The sequence below is a fragment of the Leucoraja erinacea genome, chromosome 26 (assembly GCF_028641065.1).
Source record: "Leucoraja erinacea ecotype New England chromosome 26, Leri_hhj_1, whole genome shotgun sequence".
NCBI classification, from domain to species: Eukaryota; Metazoa; Chordata; class Chondrichthyes; order Rajiformes; family Rajidae; genus Leucoraja; species Leucoraja erinaceus.
Genome location: NC_073402.1, coordinates 15,575,912 through 15,589,558, shown reverse-complemented (window position 1 = coordinate 15,589,558; position 13,647 = coordinate 15,575,912).

The window sequence follows — 13,647 nt, the reverse complement described above, 5'->3', positions numbered from 1 at the left end:
GATAGGCACAAAATGCTGGACTAACACTACGGGTCAGGCAGCATCTCTGGAAAAAAGGATCAGGTGACGTTTCATGTCGAGACCCTTCTTCAGACTTCAGCCTTCTTTGTGTCTATCTTTCACTACAATACTTCTTCTTCTGCTTTGCCCAAGATTTCCCCTAACCCACCATTGTGAGTTTAGAAATGGAAATACACAAAAGGCTGAAGCAATTCAACGGGTTAGACATCATCTCTGGAGAACATAGACAGGCAACTATTCGGGTCGGGACTCCTCTTCAGAATGATTGCAAGGGTGGAGAGGAAAAACTGGAAGAGTGGAGTGGTAGGACATCGCCTGGCAGGTCATAAGTGAATGCTGGTGAGGGGGGTGCCTGATGTGGAATAGAGATGATTCCCAATGACTGTTGAATTCAACTATAATTCCTCAATTAATGAAGAAGTCCATTTTGACAGTGAGCAAGACCTGGATATGCAGGCATGGATCGAAAAATAGTAAGTAGTGCTTGCTCTGCATGAGTGTCAGTGAATTTTCCTGCATGAGTGTCATTCTCATGCATTCTCCCCATAACCTCTGACACCTGTACTAATCAAGAATCTATCTCTATCCGCCTTAAAAAGATCCACTGACTTGGCTTTCACAGCCTTCAGTGGCAAAGAATTCCATAAATTCACCACTCTCTGACGAAATAAATTTCAACTGATCTCCTTCCTAAAAGAACGTCCTTTAATTCTGTGGCTATGACCTCTAGTCCTAGACTCTCCCACTAGTGGAAACATCCTCTCCACATCCACTCATTCTTCTAAACTCCAGCGAGTACCGGCCCAGTGTCGACAAACGCTCATCGTAGGTTAACCTGCTCATTCCTGGGATCATCCTTGTAAATCTTCTCAGGGCCACATGCACAAGGGAACACTCATACCCAAACACTATCCTGACTTGGAAAAATACTACCATTCCTCAGTTACCTTCGAATCTAAATTCTGGAACTCCTTAATGGCACTGCGAAATACTGTCACCACCAATAGCTCTGCATCGGAACAGTATTGTTACAATAAATGTTTAAGAAGGAACTGCAGATGCTGGAAAATCGAAGGTACACACAAATGGCTGGAGAAACTCAGTGGGTGCAGCAGCATCTATGGAGAAGGGTCTGAAGAAGGATTTCGGCCCGAAACGTTGCCTATCTCCTTCGCTCCATGGATGCTGCTGCACCCGCTGAGTTTCTCCAGCATTTTTGTCTACCTTTGTTGCAATAAATGCTGTCCTTGCCACTGATGCCCATATCCCATAGATGAAAACATCAGGATTTGATTGGACCGAGACACCATGTCCGCAGTTATATCTGAAGAATGGTTTGATCGATAAACTATACAGTAGTTCCCATTTCACATCAAAAGTCTAATCATCTGGGAAGGAAATCAAGTTGGGAGTCACATTCTACTTCTACTAATCAGCCTCATAAAAGCTGGACATTTGAGCCTATCCTTTTTCTCCTGAGTTGCTGCCTGACCCACTGAGTTTCTCGAACGCTATGTGTCCATCTTTAGTTGAGCTATTACTTGGGGGATTGGGATGTTGTTGATGCTTTATTTTTGGTTCCTTGTCTATGACATTCTGACTTGCACAACTTCCATCATTCAACAGCTAACATGTTATACCAAAATATCCAATTAAAAACAGTGCATGAAGGCATGCCATGGGCACATTCAAGGAGAAAGCACCATTTCAAAGCCCGATAAAGATAGTTAAAATTGCTTCATAATTTAAGTAAAAAAACTGGTGCATTGCAATATATCTCAAATTAATTACTTAATTGGAATATGCTTTGCAATTTAAAGGATTCCAAGTTACAAGATTGCCTTCATAGAAAATATTATTTTCAAGATTGCAAAGGTGAAAAAAGCTATCAATAATTACATTGATTTAAGCTGACTGGCAGGAAAATGAGAAAGGTTGTATTGAGATCTTTCTTTACAGAGCAAGTTGTTATGATCTGGAATGTAGTGTGGGAAAGAGCAGTGGAAGCGGATTCAACAGTAACATTCAAAAGGGAATTGGATACATACTTGGAAAAGGAAACTTTTGGGCGCCAAGGGGTAAGAACAAGGTTGTGGGTCTAATTCCATTGCACTGTCAGCTGGCATCGGTACAATGGGCCGCAAAGCCTCCTTTGGTACTGGGTGGTTCTATTAGAGATTACATCTTTTCCACATAGCTCAGTAAGGAAGTGGAACATGTGATGTGGCTTTGAGGCACTGAAGACAGAAAAATGTGTGTGTGTGTTAGTTAGCACGGCTCCTACAGTCGACTATTGAAAAATGAACCAGAGTTACAGTTGTCCGGCCCTCCCCATCTCCCATACCTCAGCCCATTCTTCTTTGCAGATTCATCACTCCGAAATATCAGGTGGAGACTAGACTAAATTTGCCTGTGATCCTGTAGGCTACTAAAGAAATGGTTGAGAGGGGCGAGATGATGGAATGTTGAAACTACCAGTGAAAACAGAACCTGGTAAAAAGGGCAGAGAAATAACAGCAACGAGGTCTCTAACACTCTGTGAGTCAGGCAGCTCCCCTGAAGGTGAAGGAGAACCAATGTTTATTTTCAGTGACCTCTCTTCAGAGTTGGAGGACAGAAAGTTGGGGAAAAGAGAAAGCAGTTAAATGGAGACTGCAGGCGCTGACATTTGGAGCAAAATGCAAAGTGCTGACAGAATTCAGCAGTTCAGTCAGCATTTGTGGAGGGAAAGAACAGGCAACATTTCGGCCGGGAGTCTAAAGAAGTGTCTTGACCCAAAATGCTGCCTGCCCATTCCCTCTACAAATGCTGCCTAGCCCACTGAGTTCCTTCAGCACTTTGTGTTTTGCTCAAGAGAACACAGTTACATTTTTATAATGCTTCCTATACTTTAGCTGTTACAACGTGGTCACCATAATGCATATATAATGCTTGCTGCATTATAAAATATTTATATCCTGCCATTTTTAATGTGAAGCAGGACTGCGCACTGAATCCATACAGGTCAGTTGTATCAATCTTTATTTTGATAGTAGCTCATTGTAGATTCAATTGCTGTGATGCATTCAGAGATGTTGCAATGCTCCCACCTAATTACGTAGCTGAAGACAAGCAACCATTCATTTCAACCAGCAACAGAAGAGTTTGGGGAATTATTTGTTTTAAATGAATGAAGTGTCCAAGACATTGTTCAAAAACAGCCTTTCAGTAAATGCGTATTGAAATTCTCGATATAAACAATACCTTGGCCCTGGAATAGGTTTTGGCAAACTTGTCTCAGTGTGGATCTATTTAAATGTTGCTCAGTGTTCTTTGTTTGGCTATGAGTTACAGTCAAAGAACATATCTACATTTGACAGTAGAAATCAGGAACATTTGCAAACTCCTTTCTGAGTGTGTTTCAGTAACCTCCCTGTTTTTCTTGTCATCTATTCCTTCAGATCTTTGATTTATTATTTCTTCCCCCTTTGGGAAGACTTCAATGTTAATCTTGTACATTAGTGCAAGTGGTTTTAATTCTAATGGAATTGAACTCCACACTCCACACCCTGCCAATTTATTAAGTTTGCATAGACTCCTTTTAAATGCACTCCTTTCACTTCGGCCATACAAGCTTAATGGAATTGATTTACATTTTTGTCTCACATATTTGTCAGTATCAAACTTCAAAGTTAGTACATTTTGCTGTGTCAGGATCTGTACTCTGGTATAAAAATGTTCTTTGTAACAGAGAATGAATGTGAATTAGAGACTTATGCAGAAGATAATTGCAACATACTGTGCTTGTCAAATTTTACATGCTTACAATGGTCAATAAACATTGAATGTTTGTGAGGAATACTGAATGTGCTGGACTTTAGTTCAATAGGTTTTAATCAACACATCTTGGAGCAAGTAGAGCTGAGCAGCAAAATAACGAGTTGGCGACCACGGCTTCTGTAAGTTACCAGGTTTGGCTCCCTGCCACTGTTCTTTCTCACCCAAAGTCCTGTCAGAATTTCATTAGCAACCAAAGTATAATTTATTATTAGTCTGAAGAAGGGTCTCGACCCAAAACGTCACCCATTCCTTCTCTCCAGAGATGCAGCCTGTCCCGCTGAGTTACTCCAGCTTTTTGTGTCTATCTTTGGTTTAAACCAGCATCTGCAGTTCCTTCCTACACATAATTTATAATAATACAGCTTTTAATTTTCTTGGTTTCATTTCCAGATTCTATGCGGCTTCAAGTATACAATTCAAAATGTCTATTAAAAAGTGCATCGTTATTACCTGTCAGGAAGGTTTTTTTTTTAGAGAAACCCTATTAGCTATTAATCTAAGGTTTGTGAATCTCTTTTGTCTTGTGATCATCTTATTAACCCTTATTGACAAAATCTCCACCTGCTTATTTTTTGGATGCTATCAGATTCCTGAACCAGTCACTTCTTTTATATCCACTTCCCAGAGGCGTGGCCATGTACTCTTACTCATACTTTGTTTGGTTATTCTGTTTCAGTACTTTAATCTTTTGTCACCGTTTCACACTGCACCATAATCGTGCCAACATTCTGCTATTTTGCACTTTTCATTGTATTTATCATTATTGTATATACACTAATTACTCTGTGAGCTTTATGCGGACAAGGAATTTCATAGCACCCTGGTACATATGACAATAAATAAATCTGAATCTTGTCCAGACCCATTATCACACAACTATATACGTAATGAAGTAGTTCCATGCATAAATACCTGCTGTGCTCAGTCAGATGTATCTAAGCATTTTACAGTGAATTAAGTAATTGTGAAGTGTATTTCTGCTATAAAGTACCAAACAAGGTGGTCACAAAATGCTGGAGTAACTCAGCGGGCCAGGCAGCATCTCTGGAGAGAAGGAATGGGTGACATTCTTCAGGACCTCGACCAAAAATGTCACCCCATTCTTTCACTCCAGAGATGCTGCCAGTCCCGCTGAGTTACTCCAGCATTTTATGTCTACCTTTGGCTTAAACCAGCATCTGCAGTTCCTTCCTACAAACAAGGTGGTCAATTGGTGTACAGCAAGGTCCCAAAAGTGCTAGTGAAAGGATAATATTTTAATAATATGAAGAGATGAACAAATATTCATTACAACACAGCGGAGTAAATCAAATTGTATTTAAAATAATGCCTTGACATCTGTTAAGTCCACCTGAGTGAACATCGGGATCAGTTTTGTGTCTCCTCTGAAGATGTGAACTTTCAACAGTGCAGCATTCCCTCAGCAATTCATTGGAATGTCATCCTGGGTACAGCGACAATAGTATCTCCAAGAAAAGTGGATGATGTTTTTATACCTGTGTGTCTGTGAGGGATGCAATACTAATCAAGAGTGCGGTGATCCCGGTCCTGTTGTGGGAAGTCTCCTGCTTCACCTTGTTGCGACAAGAATTTCTCACTTTGGCTTCCTGAAAGAAATCAAAGGATTGTAATTTCTGGGATATCCATCAGCTTGAACACTCGGTATTTTAAGAAGCTTAAATGGTGCAGACAAAGGTAGACATCCACCAAATTCACACATGTTAGAAACTGAATAAATATCATGCAGCTCAGATGGATAGATGGAATTTATTAAATAATATTAAGATTAAATAGTGCAGTCTTTTTTAAGATTTTGGCTTGCTTCTACTTTTGGATGCTCCTATATTAAGCATGCAGGGCATTATAAGGGATTATCAGACTGTATTGAACCTTTGGCGAAGACATGAAGTATATGGTGTGCTGCATACTTCAACCTTAAGAAAGTTACTCAACCAGACTAGTCCCTGGAATAATATCTCATGTTCACTGGTGCAGTTTACTGTGACAAAAAAAAAGTTTTCTATTATATCGACAATTTTTCTTAAATTTACATTTTTAGTCCCTTTTTTAATCTTCCAATGTATAAGTGAGTGTGCATTTGCACAAAGTAAATGGAAAGGGTTCACTGTACTGCCACGATGCTTTAAAAACATCGACAAATAGGTGCAGGAGTAGGCCATTCAGTCCTTCGAGCCAGCACCATCATTCAATATGATCATGGCCGATCATCTAAAATCAGTACCCCGTTCCTGTTTTTTTCCCCATATCCCATGATTCCTTTAGCCCTCGGAGCTAAATCTAACTCTCTCTTGAAAACATCCATTCACATGTCTTGTTGAAGTAATTGGCACTCCTGCAGCAAGGGGTTCACTTTCAATGGATGTATTATACAATTAGATTTAACGCTGGAACTACTTGTCAGAATGCTACAAAGTGAACTCCAAGTGCCATCCCAGGGTGAAAGTTACCTTTATGGTCTAATCCTCTACAGTGAGCTCTCCTGTTCCTACAAGAAACACAAAAGGTTAATACAAGATACAAGATACATTTAATTGTCATTTGGACCCCTTGAGGTCCAAACGAAATGCCGTTTCTGCAGCCATACATTACAAACAAATAGACCCAAGACACAACAACACAACATAATTTACATAAACATCCATCACATCATTGTGATGGAAGGCCAAAAACACTTATCTCTCCACTGCACTCTCTCCCCCCACGATGTCAGAGTCAAAGTCAAAACCCCCGGCTGGCGATGGCAATTGTCCCGCGGCCATTAAAGCCACACCGGGTGATGCGAGGTCGCACACCGGGTCTTGCTGTTAGAGCCCCCGGCGTGCGCTCGCAGAGTCCCGAGGCCATTCCAAGCCTCGCGGGGTGGTGCTGTAAAGGCCCCGCTCCAGGAGCTCTTCAACCCCGCAACTCGGGCGGGGGAAGTCGCCGTTGCAAGAGCCCTGAAAAGCGGTCTCCCTCCAGGGATCCGCGGGCTCCCGGTGCCACCGTCCACAGACCTGCCGTTGGAGCCTCCGACTCTCCGGTAGCAGCAGCAGCAGCATCAGCGCTCCTCCACCGCTCCACCCGCTCCGGACTCGGCCAGCCCCGCGACGGCGACGGTGAGTCGTAGCACCAGAGTCCCCGGCTTCTTCCTGTTGGAGGCCGCTCCTCGTTGCGGCCCCAACGACAACGGAAACCCGACGAAAAAAGGTCGGGTCTCCAGTGCAGGGAGAGATTTAGTCGATACCCGAGGAAGGAAGCAAAAAGCGATGTGTCATCCTGTGCTGTGTGGAATCCAAAAACAGTCCTGTGCAAATGTGGAATCATAAAAGCATGTACATCAGAGAAAGGGCCCCATCATACTACCTCATCCACGCCTATTACATCGGTGGTGGTTAAAGGCAATGCAGCATTGCCAGAGTGAGAAAATATAATACTAACAGGTCTGTGTCATGTAGGCTTTGTGTTTGCAAAGGAATATGTGAGCACCTTTACTAAATATGTTCTACTTGTGCTTCACGTTCAACTTCTTCTTCACGTGACCATTGGTTGCCTGTGAACCAGCATTCCCATCAGGTTACTCAATTTTACACTGTAGACCTGAATCACAAGTCACAGCTGATAATGAACCTGTATTTTGTTGGAAGTACTACATAATAGAAGGAATTCAACTCTTGAATAGGTTATGGATTTTTCTGGCAAGGGGTTTCAGAGGAGAAACTTTAACTGTTTTTCTTTACACAAATACTGTTTGACTTGTGAAGTGTTTCCAGCATTTATTATGGATTTTACACCTGATTATGTACAATGTATACTATTAGGATTGAACAGGCCTTGTTTTCCACCCTTTGAAAGATACAAATTGTCTGAAAATTATAAATGCAACTTAGTATTGAAAATCATTGACTGTTAATGATCATGAATCAGATTTGCAATGTGCATGCGTGTCAACAATTCCTGTATGTATCTTTGAAGGGGTAGACATTAAAAATGCACCTATGGGCAAACAAATAAGGTGGCGGAACATAGAGTCATAGAGTGATACAGTGTGGAAACAGAGTCTTCGGCCAAAACTTGCCTACACCGGCCAACATGTCCCATTTGGTCCAAATCCCTCCAAACCTGTCCTATCTATAACATATCTGCTATTTATCTGTTGGGTAAAAATGTACTACATTTTGAGTTAATTATTTGGATACTGGTATGATGGGAGGTCATTTGGAAGCACATGATTTAAGGTTCTGGGGTAGGGAGGAAACTCTTTCTTCATCTTTAAGTATTCATTTATCTATTGTAATCTGTTCAAGGCTTTCCTACGATAGGGTGACAGATATTATTGTGACCAGTGAACTGAATCTCTTGGACACACTGAACTTGGAGATATAAATTCTTTATTCTTCAGGATAAGCAAATGTCAAAAGGGTATAAAGAAATCACCGTCACAGAAATGCAATTAATATCATCAAAGGCCCACTCCACCCTTGCCACGCTCTCATCTCGCTGCTACCACCAGGCGGCAGGCACAAGAGCCTAAGAACTGTGACCTCCAGATTCACGAACAGCCTCTTCCTTGAACCACACTGCACAACCCTAACCACAACCCCACCTCATAATGACTATTATGGACTTTGTTTAGGTTCCACTAAGTACTTTGATTTGAACTGTTAAGATCTGGTTACCTAGTATTACTGAGAGTTTATTGTATTATTGATTATTGCATATTGATTTGTGGTGCTATTGTGTTAATGTTGCAGCAAGTAAGATGGATGGTGGTGCCTGTAGTGGGAGAGTCTAGGACCAGAATCACAGCACAGAATAAAAGGATATACCTTTCTTTAGAAAGGAAATGAGAAGGAATTTCTTTAGCCAGACGGTGGGTGAATTTGTGGATTCCATTGCCACAGTCAGCTGTGCAGGCAAAGTCTTTGGGTATTTTTAAAGTGGAGATTCGGGCATCAAAGGTTACAGGGAGAAGGCAGGAAGATAGGGTTGAAGGAGAGATAGGTCAACCATGATTGAATGGCGGTGTAAACTCAATGGGCCGAATGGCTTAATTCTGCTCCTATGATTTATGAACCTATGGAACCTGGACATCCAAAATTAGTGTTTTGCGGGCTGACCCTTTAGTACACAAGTATTGCAATTATAGACATAGAAACATACAAACATAGAAGATGGGTGCAGTAGTAGGCCATTCGGCCCTTCGAGCCTGCACCGCCATTCAATATGATCATGGCTGATCATCCAACTCAGTATCGTGTACCTGCCTTCTCTCCATACCCCCTGATCCCTTTAGCCACATCTAACTCCCTCTTAAATATAGCCAATGAACTGGCCTCAACTACCTTCTGTGGCAGAGAATTCCAGAGATTCACCACTCTCTGTGTGAAAAATGTTTTCCTCATCTCGGTCCTAAAAGATTTCCCCCTTATCCTTAAAGTGTGACCCCTTGTTCTGGACTTCTCCAACATCGGGAACAATTTTCCTGCATCTAGCCTGTCCAACCCCTTAATAATTTTGTAAGTTTCTATAAGATCCCCCCTCAATCTTCTAAATTCTAGCGAGTACAAGCCGAGTCTATCCAGTCTTTCTTCATATGAAAGTCCTGGCATCCCAGGAATCAGTCTGGTGAACCTTCTCTGTACCCCCTCTATGGCATGAATGTCTTTCCTCAGATTAGGAGACCAAAACTGTACGCAATACTCCAGGTGTGGTCTCACTATCAATAGACATACAAATATGCCTATGGCCAAGTTTGATGTACCAAGTGACAAAATGTCTGGTCTGGAAGTTTCCTTCATTGGCATCACAAAGGAGCAAAACAACTTGCTGAAAGTTTGGTTTGATGTAGGCCTATTAACATACACCATTGTTTTACATTGGGTTAATGCATATGATGGTGTCTCATGGCCACGTCAGTAGATCACGGTTTTTCTAAGCTGCACTTTTAATTACAGACTGGTTACCACTTCCAAGGAACATCAGTACAGGGTTTCTGAAGATTGGTTCTTGTTTGAATTAATGGCTGCTATAATTTTACAACTCCTGAATATTCCCCGACATCTGGAGTAGGGTTTCGATCCGAAATGTCACCCATTCCTTCTCTCCAGAGATGCTGCCTGTCCCTCTGAGTTACTCCAGCATTGTGTTTCTATCTTCGGTGTAAACCAGCATCTGCAGTTCCTTCCTACACATAATCCCTAACATCTATTTTCCTCAAATTACTAGTTGTTTGCCAGTGGGTTTCATTGTTTGAGCTGGCCGTCCCTGATACAGTGTGGGGAATCCAGCTCCCAACATTATGGTGTTGCTGGGTCAGCCCACTGCAACCTCATGAAGACTTTGGCAAAGAGTGAGGCCTTGTACCTTGGCTCACCAGCTGTCAACGTTGTACTTTAAATGAATGCGTACACCAAAGTAATTTGATAAAATGTGAGTCCCTTAACAAATCGTCACTGAAACACTAAAAATACATTTTGTATGATCAAAAGCAGTGAAACCAATCAAAAAATATATTTTTTAAAGCATTCCTTACCCGTCTCCTAGTAGGTGATTCCTCACATTAACTTCAAGGAGCCAGCTATGCTTGTACAAAGCTTAACTAGAAGGAGTCCACTGAGGTACTTCCAGCAGGGTGGAAGATTTTGTAGCATGATTAGGTCAAGTTCAGCATTGAAAACCGGGATATCTGTGCAGAAATGTGATTCAGACCCAGCATCAGCCCTGAATGGAAGATCTGTGCCAATATGTTAAGTAGAAATATTGAGGGTAAGTAGTGGCCAAGTCCCCAGAACAACATCTGTGATTTCTGAAGGAATTACAGGCAATGCTCACCATCATATCTGCCGTTTTATATCTTGCTCCGAATTATTGATAGCATTAGATATCGCAGAGATATCAGAAGTTGTTCAGATTATCACTGCCATTGAGGCATCTTACTCGTTTTCTATTTGAAAAAACTGCAAAAGGTTTTTGGATGTAAGTCTATATGAAACATGTGATACACTATCCTTATTTCTACATGAATTAATTTAATTTAACTTGGGAAAATTATGTACTGATAATATACCCATGACAATTAATGGTTTCTATGAAAGTATAAACTACTGTTGATATATTTCAATGATCAAGTGCACTCCCTATCTCACATTAACTTATCAGGTTTTTGTTAGCTAACAGGTATCATTCCCATTTGTAAAATAATTGGAAGAGAATAAAGGAAGAAGACATTGAAGAAAAAGTGCAAACAATGGAAAGAAAGAAAAAGTGAAAGACTGATAAAATTGAAGGAAAAAAATAAAGGAACGGTACATTTGGACAAAAATTGTGTATATTTAAACATTTCTACTTTGAGAAAGAATGTTAGCCGATGTGGTTAATATCATGATGCGTTGCCCTAAATATTCCACCATCTTTAAACTGCAGCTTTAAGGAAGCTGAAATTTCTCTTGATTTGCCATAAACCTATTGGTATCACAGATTGGATGATGTACATTAAAACCATAAATGTTCCTTTTACAACCAAAATCTTTACCGGATCTAGCGCTGCCAATCTGAATCTTTGAAAAAGTAATATATTCTGTGCACGTGGGCCTGACCACCCGACATTGGTACCAACACAAATGGATCAAAGAGTTAGCGTTAACGGAGGCCAGTAAACATGGACCGGAGGTGTAGGTTATAGTTTAGAGCTTTTCCTCTGGTTCAAAGATAACACAAGATGCATTCTGAAGGAATAATGGTCACACACATACAAAAGATGACTTATAAAAAGTATGCAGCCTTGTGACCTGGCTCGTGCAGACTTCAGCTGTTTGCTGCAATGAGTGTGGGTTGTAATAAGACATACTGCATTATCTCTTGATACATGTGACAATTATACTCAAAAGAGGCATTTTGATTTAGAAAACTGAAAGAATGAGGGCTTGTTTTGAAATATTATGTGCTGGACCCTTGTGTAGGTGGATGGCAGCGGACTAGAAGGAAACATTATCTCTTGAGGCAAGTTCAAATTCATTGCTGTACATAAAGCCAAACACGCACAGACTGAAGCTTTCACTAAATTATTCTTTACTCCTTTAACTTATTGTACAACAATTGCACAAAGAGAACTCTCTTGTTCTCTGTATTCCAGCCAATGACCCTTTTTTTTCAGATCAGGGTTGCAAAGTTCAGACTGGCATGTACATTGCATATTAGATCCTTGCCCTGTCCAGCTGCCTCCAAAGTGCTAAACACTAAGTCACATTTAACTAACATATCACAAGACATTGCATGCACAGAGCAACATTCAGGAATGCGTGCTGCAAAATACGTCCCCGGGTTTTTTCCAACTTGATTGTGACCGTCGACTGTAGCATGATAATGTTAATAGATGTTTACACACAAAGGTTTGGTACTAATCAATGACAAGCTTTAAAAAAATCAGTAAATACTGGACATTTTACATAAAACAAAATACTGGAAATATTCAGCTTGTCAGGCAGCATTTCCAGAAACAGATTTGATATTTCAAGTGAATTATTATAATTGTGATATATTGACTTTACTGACACTTTCTGTTTCATTTTGGATGCTCCTATATTGAAAAGGTATAGATGAAGCTTTCCCTAAATTACCTTGCAGCATGCTGTACTTCATTATGTTACAATGGCACTATAACTATAATGGGATTCTGCCTGTAGTTGAGATTAGTTTGAATTTGGTTGAGATAGTAGCTACATTCTCACCTACGCACAACTCTGATATTTATTAGCCGCACCAGGGCATTTGTCGAAGTAATTATCTATTTTTAACAGTTATTCGAGTATACTTTGCAAATATAATACCACCAAATGAAAACTATTATCAGGAATGTAATGGGGTAAAATGATATGTCTTTTGTTATTTTGTTGAACAGAGGAATTATTCGCTGAATACCGTGGCCACGACCATCATAATTTTAAACAAACGCTAAACTTTTCATCTTCAACTCTCTAAAACTGGGCAACGTTGCAGTGAAGCCTCAATTTATCATAGTTTAGAACAACCTTCATTAGATGAAATGAAATGAAATGAAATGAAATGATTCAATTTATTGTAAAATAACTAAAAACAAATTTGAAAATAGAACGTATAATGGCGCAGCTCAAGAACACGCACTTTGGCCCAACATCTGCACCGACCATAATGCCAAATTAACCAATCCCATATTCCTATACATGGTCTGTATTCCTCTTTACCCTGCCAGTTCATGTGTCTGTCTAAATTCTTCCTAAATACTGTAATCATATCTGCTTCCACCACCACCCCTGGCAACATGTTTGAGGCACCTACAATTCTCTGTATAAAATATTGCCTTGAAAATCTCTTTTAACCATTCCTTTTCTCAGCTTAGACCTATGCCCTATAGTAATTGATATTTCCATTCTGGGAAGGACCCCATCTATACTACTCATAATTTTATAAACTATGATCATTTTACCCCCTCAAGCTTTGACGCTTCAGATAAAACAATCCAAATTTGTCCAACTTCTGATAGCTGAGTCTGAAATCTTAGCAACATTCTAATGAACCTTTTCGACGCTCTCTCCAAAATCTTCACATCCGTCACTTTGCAGGACAGATGTGGCCAGTGCATCCGAATGTGGCCTAACCAAAATGGTATTCAATTGCAACATTATTTGCCAAATTTTACATTAATTGCCCTGACTGATGAAGGCAAATTGACAATGTACCTACTCTATCACCCTATCTACTTGTATTGCCACTTTTAGAGAGCTATGGACTTACACCTCAAGAATCTTCTGTACCTCATGCTCCTGAAAGTTC